At 44.2% G+C, this 8,690-nt stretch overlaps 2 non-coding genes across 2 annotated transcripts; both read left to right on the forward strand.

Moving 5' to 3' along the window:
- The first annotated feature begins 2,107 nt into the window (after positions 1 to 2,107).
- Positions 2,108 to 2,271, forward strand: LOC135562009 (U1 spliceosomal RNA). Its single transcript, XR_010459832.1, has one exon. It is a non-coding gene; the product is annotated as a U1 spliceosomal RNA (small nuclear RNA).
- A 5,388-nt stretch (positions 2,272 to 7,659) lies between these two features.
- On the forward strand, positions 7,660 to 7,823 carry LOC135562010 (U1 spliceosomal RNA). Its single transcript, XR_010459833.1, has one exon. It is a non-coding gene; the product is annotated as a U1 spliceosomal RNA (small nuclear RNA).
- Positions 7,824 to 8,690: the final 867 nt, after the last annotated feature.

Genomic DNA, 8,690 nt, shown 5'->3' on the forward strand with positions numbered 1-8,690 from the left:
CCTGGTCAACCATTACCATGCCACAGACATTTCCCTGGTCAACCATTACCATGCCACAGACATTTCCCTGGTCAACCATTACCATGCCACAGACATGTCCCTGGTCAAACATTACCACGCCACAGCCATTTCCCTGGTCAACCATTCCACAGACATTTCCCTGGTCAACCATTACCATGCCACAGCCATTTCCCTGGTCAACCATTACCACGCCACAGACATTCCTTGGTCTACCATGCCACAGACATTGCCCTGGTCAACCATGCCACAGACATTGCCCTGGTCAACCATGCCACAGACATTTCCCTGGTCAACCATGCCACAGACATTTCCCTGGTCAACCATGCCACAGACATTTCCCTGGTCAACCATTACCACGCCACAGTCATTTCCCTGGTCTACCATGCCACAGACATTTCCCTGGTCAACCATTACCATGCCACAGACATTTCCCTGGTCAACCATGCCACAGACATTTCCCTGGTCAACCATTACCATTCCACAGTCAATTCCCTGGTCAACCATTACCATTCCGCAGTCATTTCCCTGGTCAACCATTACCATGCCACAACCATTTCCCTGGTCAACCATTACCATGCCACAGATATTTCCCTGGTCAACCATTACCATGCCACAGACATTCCCTGGTCAACCATTACCATGCCACAGACATTCCCTGGTCAACCATTACCATGCCACAGACATTCCCTGGTCAACCATTCCACAGACATTTCCCTGGTCAACCATTCCACAGATATTTCCCTGGTCAACCATTACCATGCCACAGACATGTTCCTGGTCCACTTATTTCCTGATGAAGTCAGTCAAAACAGAGGTGTCAGTGGAGTGGGTCTTTCTAAAACCAGACTGTAGTTCTGATAAAGTGTTCTCGCCAGTATATTCATCCATCTATTCATAAATGACTTTTCCCAGGACCTTAGACTGCACACTCAAAATAGATACAGGTCTGTTTTGCTGTCCTTCTTGTGGATAGGGGTCACTCTAACATTGGCCATACACAACAAACCTCAGATGGGCATTATTGCTATTACAAAATGGTTACAAACTACATTAGAACAGCAAAAACATTTGTTTTTGTCAATCTGCATTCAGGGATCAAACCACCCAGTTTATAATTTATAATAGATCACCTGTCTGAAAAGTACGACAAAACTACGAGTTGTAGTAGCCTATTCAATTGGCCCAGCGTTGTCCAGGTTTGGCTGGTGTAGGCCGTCATTGTAAATAAGAATTTGTTGCCTAGTTAAATAAAGGTTAAATAAATCAAAACTCAGCTATGGAGGTCAAAACAACCACTCAGTCAAGCTATTTTTGACTGTGATTTCAGTATGTGTATGTCGTATGCATCAATATGTGTAACACTTACTGTTATTAAGAAAAACGTTTCTCCCACGTCCTATTACCACAGATAGATCAATGGGTTAATTATTAACGTCTCTGTTACTGTAGCTACTAGAGGTGTGTGGAGTAGTCAGACAAAACGAGGATCGTAACTGATATGGGCAATTTTTTGGGATACGATTATGATCCAAGTCTTTTTTCGTAATAATATGTGATCGGAATAAACTTCTTTCTTTTTCGAGAAGCTACTACTGTGTCTTGTTGATGAAGTAGTAGGCTACTGTTTCTCCTCCATATCTGTGGGTCGTATGCCACCCTGTGGTCGATGGTGGAATCATATTTTACTGAGAGCAGAAAACAAGCGTGATGAAACTATTCCTACAACGTCTGGAACGCTACAAAACACCAGAAATAAGTGGTGTCTTTCGGTTGGCTGTGTGCACGAATGTGATTTCAGCATTTTGGTACATCGCCCTACTTGTGTGTAACCAGACCAACATTTAGACAAAAAATGCAATGTATATAGAATTTCTACCGTGTTGCATGATGGGAAAACAATCGGTCCGTGAAATAATATAGTAATACAAAATGTATTGCTTTTCCTTCGCCTTGTCCGCGACAGTATTCGTAAACGACATTAAACCTTGTTCAATATGATGTGGTATTTATCAGTAGTAGAAGTGGTAACCGTGAGTCAAACACCTTTGTCCTGTAATGAGTGCTCCTCTACCAACCTGTACAACTCATACTTACCTGGCAAGGGAGACACCGTGATCAAGAAGGCGGTTCACCCAGGGCGAGGCTCAGCCATTGCACTCCGGCTGTGCTGACCCCTGCGAATTTCTCAAATGTGGAAATCTCGATTGCATAATTTATGGTAGTGGGGGACTGCGTTCGCGCTCTCCCCTGATCTTGATGTTAAAAATAATGTAAGAAATAGTCAATTTCTGAAGAGATTTATTGACATTACCTACCGTCTTTTCCCATGTCAGATGAATGGATATAGAATAGGGTCTTATTTTTCAAGACAAAACTAACGTCTCAGAGATACATTTAGTCTTCTGATAACCCCAACCTGTTATTGTAGCACCGGTGATTATGTCTTTCATGTCCTGATAATGTCAAGGAAAAGGCCTACTTTTGTGCTTCCTCAGACGTAAATCTGGATTGAGGTCTTTTATTTGCTAGATAATTCATTTATATGACAGTTTGTCATTTAAACCCACAATAAACAAAATATTACTGCTCATTGTAACATAACGATCGACATAGTTTTAAAATGTGTTCATGTAACTCGGCAAATTTATTTAGTTTTTTATTTGACCTTTATTTAACCAGGTAGGCTAGTTGAGAACAAGTTCTCATTTGCACCTGCGACCTGGCCAAGATAAAGCGTAGCAATTCGACACATACAACAACACAGAGTTACACATGGAATAAACAAAACATACAGTCAATAATACAGTAGAACAAAAGAAAACAAAAAGTCTATGTACAGTGAGTGCAAATGAGGTAAGATAAGGGACATAGGGCAATAAATAGGCCATGGTGGGGAAGTAATTACAATATAACAATTGGAAAAAAGACTGGAATGGTAGATGTGCAGAAGATGAATGTGCAAGTAGAGATACTGGGGTGCAAAGGAGCAAGATAAATAAATAAATACTGTATGGTGATCTGTGAGCTACTCTGACAGCTGGTGCTTAAAGCTAGTGAGGGAGATATGAGTCTCCAACTTCAAATCAAATCAAATGTATTTATATAGCCCTTCGTACATCAGCTGATATCTCAAAGTGCTGTACAGAAACCCAGCCCAAAACCCCAAACAGCAAGCAATGCAGATGTAGAAGCACGGCGGCTAGGAAAAACTCCCTAGAAAGGCCAAAACCTAGGAAGAAACCTAGAGAGGAACCAGGCTATGTGGGGTGGCCAGTCCTCTTCTGGCTGTGCCGGGTGGAGATTATAACAGAACATGGCCAAGATGTTCATAAATGACAAGCATGGTCGTTTAATAATAAGGCAGAACAGTTGAAACTGGAGCAGCAGCACGGTCAGGTGGACTGGGGACAGCAAGGAGTCATCATGTCAGGTAGTCCCGGGGCATGGTCCTAAGGCTCAGGTCCTCCGAGAGAGAGAAAGAGAGAATTAGAGAGAGCATATGTGGGGTGGCCAGTCCTCTTCTGGCTGTGCTGGGTGGAGATTATAACAGAACATGGCCAAGATGTTAAAATGTTCATAAATGACCAGCATGGTCGAATAATAATAAGGCAGAACAGTTGAAACTGGAGCAGCAGCACGGCCAGGTGGACTGGGGACAGCAAGGAGTCATCATGTCAGGTAGTCCTGGGGCATGGTCCTAGGGCTCAGGTCCTCCGAGAGAGAGAAAGAAAGAGAGAAGGAGAGAATTAGAGAACGCACACTTAGATTCACACAGGACACCGAATAGGACAGGAGAAGTACTCCAGATATAGCAAACTGACCCTAGCCCCCCGACACATAAACTACTGCAGCATAAATACTGGAGGCTGAGACAGGAGGGGTCAGGAGACACTGTTGCCCCATTCGAGGACACCCCCGGACAGGGCCAAACAGGAAGGATATAACCCCACCCACTTTGCCAAAGCACAGCCCCCACACCACTAGAGGGATATCTTCAACCACCAACTTACCATCCTGAGACAAGGCTGCGTATAGCCCACAAAGATCTCAGAGATTTTTGCAGTTCGTTCCAGTCATTGGCAGCAGAGAACTGGAAGGAAAGACGACCAAAGGAGGAATTGGCTTTGGGGAGTGACCAGTGAGATATACCTGCTGGAGTGGGTGTTACGAGTGGGTGCTGCTATGGTGACCAGTGAGCTGAGATAAGGCGGGGCTTTACCTAGCAGAGACTTGAAGATAACCTGTAGCCAGTGGGCTTGGTGACGAGTATGAAGCGAGGGCCAACCAAAAAGAGCGTACAGGTCGCAATGGTGGGTAAGTGTATGGGGCTTTGGTGACAAAACGGATGGCACTGTGATAGACTACATCCAGTTTGCTGAGTAGAGTGTTGGAGGCTATTTTATAGATGACATGACCGAAGTTGAGGATCGGCAGGATGGTCAGTTTTACGAGGGTATGTTTGGCAGCATGAGTGAAGGAGGCTTTGTTGCGATATAGGAAGCTAATTCTAGATTTAATTTTGGATTGGAGCTGCTTAATGATGTGAGTCTGGAAGGAGAGTTTACAGTCTAACCAGACACCTAGGTATTTGTAGTTGTCCACGTATTCTAAATCAGAGCCGTCCAGAGTAGTGATGCTGAACGGGAGAGCAGATACAGGCAGAGATCGGTTGAATAGCGTGCATTTTAGTTCCCCCTGCGTTTAAGAGCAGTTGGAGGCCACGGAAGGAGAGTTGTAATGGCATTGAAGCTCGCCTGGAGGAGGGGCCAGAAGTATACAGAATGGTGTCGTCTGCGTAGAGGTGTACCAGAGAATCACCAGCAGCAAGAGCAACATCATCGATGTTTACAGACCCACTGAAGAGAGTCTGCCCGAGGTTGAACCCTGTGGCACCACCATAGAGACTGCCAGAGGTCCGGACAACAGGCCCTCCGATTTGACACACTGAACTCTATCATTACAAAGCAAATCAAATGTATTTATATAGCCCTTCGTACATCAGCTGATATCTCAACTGCTGTACAGAAACCCAAAAAACCCCAAACAGCAAGCAATGCAGGTTACAACCCACTGACATTAGAAAAACTCCCTAGAAAGGCCAAAACCTACTGGAAGAGGGGCCCACTGAAGGATAGGCCCATGGTGGGTTTGCAACCCACTCTTCTGGCAACCCACTGGAGATTATAACAGAACACCAAGATGTTCAAATGTTCAAAAAGACAACATGGTCGAATACCCATAACAATAAGGCAGAACAGTTGAAACTGGAGCATTAGCATCAACCCACTGGACTGGGGACAACAAGGGCAGTCATCATGTCAAACTGACATGGTCCGGGTCAGGTCAGTTGAAACTGGAGCAGAACAGCACAGTTTACAACCCACTGACATTACAACCCACTGACATTACAACCCACTGATACTACAACCCACTGATACTACAACCCACTGACATGACAACCCACATTGACATTACAACCCACTGACATTACAACCCACTGACACTACAACCCACTTTGACATTACAACCCACTGACATTACAACCCACTGACATTACAACCCACTTTGACATTACAACCCACTTTGACATTACAACCCACTGACATTACAACCCACTTTGACATTACAACCCACTGACATTACAACCCACTGACATTACAACCCACTTTCACATTACAACCCACTGACATTACAACCCACTTTGACATTACAACCCACTGACATTACAACCCACTGACATTACAACCCACTGACATTACAACCCACTGACATTACAACCCACTTTCACATTACAACCCACTGACATTACAACCCACTGACATTACAACCCACTTTCACATTACAACCCACTGACATTACAACCCACTGACATTACAACCCACTTTGACATTACAACCCACTGACATTACAACCCACTTTGACATTACAACCCACTGACAACCCACTGACAACCCACTGACATTACAACCCACTGACATTACAACCCACTTTTACAACCCACATTACAACCCACTGACATTACAACCCACTGACATTACAACCCACTGACATTACAACCCACTGACATTACAACCCACTGACATTACAACCCACTGACATTACAACCCACTGACATTACAACCCACTGACATTACAACCCACTTTGACATTACAACCCACTTTGACATTACAACCCACTGACATTACAACCCACTTTGACATTACAACCCACTGACATTACAACCCATGTTGACATTACAACCCACTGACATTACAACCCACTTTGACATTACAACCCACTGACATTACAACCCACTGACATTACAACCCACATTGACATTACAACCCACTGACATTACAACCCACTGACTTTACAACCCACTGACATTACAACCCACTTTCACATTACAACCCACTGACATTACAACCCACTAACATTACAACCCACTGACATTACAACCCACTTTGACATTACAACCCACTTTGACATTACAACCCACTGACATTACAACCCACTTTGACATTACAACCCACTGACATTACAACCCACTGACATTACAACCCACTGACATACAACTGACTTTACAACCCACTGACATTACAACCCACTGACTTTACAACCCACTTTGACATTACATTACAACCACTTTGACATTACAACCCACTGACAATACAACCCACTTTGACATTACAACCCACTGACATGACACTGACATTACAACCCTGACATTACAACCCACTTTCACATTACAACCCACTTTTACAACCCACTACAACAACCCACTGACATTACAACCCACTTTCAACAACTGACATTACAACCCACTGACATTACAACCCACTGACATTACAACCCACTGACATTACAACCCACTTTGACATTACAACCCACTGACATTACAACCCACTTTGACATTACAACCCACTTTGACATTACAACCCACTGACATTACAACCCACTTTGACATTACAACCCACTTTCACATTACAACCCACTTTGAGAACGTGTAGGAAGGTAATTTGCCAACATCTATTTAGACATGTTAAAATAATTCGTTTTTTTCCCCCCGATTGCGAGTATCATCCTATCTGACTATCAACTGTACATTTACAGATTCAATTACAAATACGAGTATGGCCATGTCAGCACACCCCGAGAAGCTACTACTGTGTCTTGTTGATGAAGTAGTAGGCTACTGTTTCTCCTCCATATCTGTGGGTCGTATGCCACCCTGTGGTCGATGGTGGAATCATATTTTACTGAGAGCAGAAAACAAGCGTGATGAAACTATTCCTACAACGTCTGGAACGCTACAAAACACCAGAAATAAGTGGTGTCTTTCGGTTGGCTGTGTGCACGAATGTGATTTCAGCATTTTGGTACATCGCCCTACTTGTGTGTAACCAGACGGACATTTAGAGAACATATTCAATGTGTATATAATTTCTACCGTGTTGCATGATGGGAAACAATCGGTCCGTGAAATAATATAGTAATACAAAATGTATTGCTTTTCCTTCGACTTGTCCGCAACTGTATTCGTAAACGACATTAAACCTTGTTCAATATGATGTGGTATTATCAGTAGTAGAAGTGGTAACCGTGAGTCAAACACCTTTGTCCTGGAAGGAGTGCTCCTCTACCAACGTGTACAACTCATACTTACCTGGCAAGGGAGACACCGTGATCAAGAAGGCGGTTCACCCAGGGCGAGGCTCAGCCATTGCACTCCGGCTGTGCTGACCCCTGCGAATTTCTCAAATGTGGAAATCTCGATTGCATAATTTATGGTAGTGGGGGACTGCGTTCGCGCTCTCCCCTGATCTTGTTGTAAAAAGTAATCTTATATTGTCGTAGTGTTGACTCTTGAATAATGTTGTTTCCTGTATCAGGAGATTTATCTACGTTTTGCTGTTCTTCCTCTTCGAATGAATGCTTTTAAAATGTCTAATCTATTTAAAAAAACATTTGATTTAGTCCTGGTGGTGTGTAATCTCAATCCTATTGGTGTGTAATCTCAGTCCTAGTGGTGTGTAATCCCAGTCCTAGTGGGTTGTAATCTCAGTCCTAGTGGTGTGTAGTCCCAGTCCTAGTGGGTTGTAGTCCCAGTCCTAGTGGTGTGTAGTCCCAGTCCTAGTGGGTTCTAGTCCCAGTCCTAGTGGTGTGTAGTCGTGGTGTAATCCTAGAATGCTTTTAAAATGGTGTGTAGTCCTAAGTCCTATTCCTAGTGGTGTGTAGTCCTAGTGGTGTGTAAAGTCCTAGTGGGTTGTAGTCCCAGTCCTAGTGGTGTGTAGTCCTAGTGGTGTGTAGTCCCAGTCCTCGTGGGTTGTAGTCCCAGTCCTAGTGGTGTGTAGTCCTAGTGGTGTGTAGTCCCAGTCCTAGTGGTGTGTAGTCCCAGTCCTAGTGGGTTGTAGTCCCAGTCCTAGTGGTGTGTAGTCCTAGTGGTGTGTAGTCCCAGTCCTAGTGGGTTGTAGTCCCAGTCCTAGTGGTGTGTAGTCCTAGTGGTGTGTAGTCCCAGTCCTAGTGGGTTGTAGTCCCAGTCCTAGTGGGTTGTAGTCCTAGTGGTGTGTAGTCCTAGTGGTGTGTAATCTCAGTCCCAGTGGTGTGTAATCTCAGTCCTAGTGGTGTGTAATCTCAGTCCCAGTGGTCTGTAATCTCAGTCCTAGTGGTGTGTAATCTCAGTCCTAAT

The sequence above is a fragment of the Oncorhynchus nerka genome, linkage group LG18 (assembly GCF_034236695.1).
Source record: "Oncorhynchus nerka isolate Pitt River linkage group LG18, Oner_Uvic_2.0, whole genome shotgun sequence".
Lineage (NCBI taxonomy): Eukaryota > Metazoa > Chordata > Actinopteri > Salmoniformes > Salmonidae > Oncorhynchus > Oncorhynchus nerka.